This window comes from Mytilus galloprovincialis, chromosome 4, assembly GCF_965363235.1.
Source record: "Mytilus galloprovincialis chromosome 4, xbMytGall1.hap1.1, whole genome shotgun sequence".
In the NCBI taxonomy this organism is placed as follows: Eukaryota; Metazoa; Mollusca; class Bivalvia; order Mytilida; family Mytilidae; genus Mytilus; species Mytilus galloprovincialis.
In genome coordinates this window covers 44,587,483-44,589,328 of record NC_134841.1, presented here as the reverse complement: position 1 = coordinate 44,589,328, position 1,846 = coordinate 44,587,483, and positions in this window count along the sequence as shown.

The following is a 1,846-nucleotide window of genomic DNA, read 5'->3' as shown; positions in this document are numbered from 1 at the left end:
TCTTGTCTGTTTATGTTTTGTTTTTTTTATATGATTTCGTTTCTGTTTGAGCCTTTCACAATCCTAGCCCATAAAAAAATAAAAAAAATAAGGGAATTTGATTTGCTTTTATTGCAATTTTTCTACAATTTTGGTGTCCATCTTTGAATTATATATATATTTATAAATGAACATATGATACAGACCGATACAACAGACACACAAGGCATGTGCCTTTATATATTTATAATGGAAAATCGTAATTATGGACTTTCCGTTTGGATTTCCTCTGAGTTCAGTATTTTTGTGATTTCACTTTTTTCGTATAGTTTAAGTCAAAGCGTTGTAAAGTAACATATTTTGGGAGTCGGTCCTTTCGTTGTTTTTTTTCGTTTAGTTTTTCAATAAAAAAAAATCGATCGGCTTTCCCGTATCAAACTTTCCAGTTGGTTCCGAAAGCCCTGAAGACAGAGTATGATTTTTTTCATCCACACAGCAAAGAAAAAAAATCGCTTTAAATAAAATTCTTCCAAAGTCTATACCTGTTTGTTTGCTTCATAAATTCTTTTATCAGATCCAGTGAAAATAACAGATAAAAATACAGAACAGGAGGTGAATCTATAGCTGGCATCCTGATTGGTCAAAATGCATCTCCGTGAAATGGCGTGTCCAGCTCTGCCTCTGGTGGAAACACACGGAACCGAATTGGCTGATCTGCCGTCGTGGCCATTTTTGACATTGTCACTTGGTGTTGTTTTGGCTGTGACGTCACATTCTGTGGGACGTTGAATCAAATTAAAAAAAAATAGCTTGGCCGAGGGAACAAGATCTGCCAAATCGGCCCTATGGCATATAGGAGGTTAAGAACAGGCTTAAAATATTTTAAGTTAAGAGACACAATAGATAAGATGGAATGGAGCTAGACGATCCATTAGCAAACCACTTCATGCATCATAACCATTTGATGAAAAATGTAATCTTAATCTATGGCGTATTTCTTTTTTTTTCAAATCTATGACAAATGACAGACCAGTCAGTATATATCCAAAAGTAGCGAAAATGATGCTTTAAGAGAAACCAGTATAAGAAAAAAAAAGGATTAGCAATACGACTAGGAAGCGTACTAATAATTATAACCATTTGTGAAACAAACACAGACTTTAGGGTTGAAATCATGTGCCCCTGAATATAAAGAAAGCATTTCTTCTCTGTGCATGGTACTATGTACTTGTTTAACATATCTAACATGTGTTAATAACAGTCCAACAGTGTTAGTAGATATAAGAAGATGTGGTATAAGTGCCGATGAGACAACTCTTCATATAAGTCACAATTTATAAAAACAAAAACAAAAAACATTATAGGTCAAATTACGGTCTTCAACACGGAGCCTTGGCTCACACCGAACATCAAACTATAAAGGGTCCCCAAAAATACTAGTGTAAAACCATTAAACGGGAAAACCAACGGTCTAGTCTATATAAAAAAAACGAGAAACGAGAAACACCTATGAACCTCATCAACAAACGACAACTACTGAACATCAGATTCCTGACTAAGGACAGGTGCAAACAATTGCAGCGGACCTAAACGTAAGATCTGTAAATTTTCGGAAGATCATTTTCGTTCTTCCACGTTTCGTGCAACGATATCTCAGTAGCAAGAGTACGGATCACGGCCAAGGACGTATCAAATTTGCTTCCGCAAAATTACAAATGGTAAGTAAGAAAACATGGAGTCTTATTTTTCTTTTTATCATTGTATTCTAACATTTTTTCATAAGATAGTTTCCGCTTCCTGAATTTTTTATGTAAAGTATAAAATGTTTGCTTCTTTTGTGGTGAAGAAATGCCAAATTTGGCCTGAT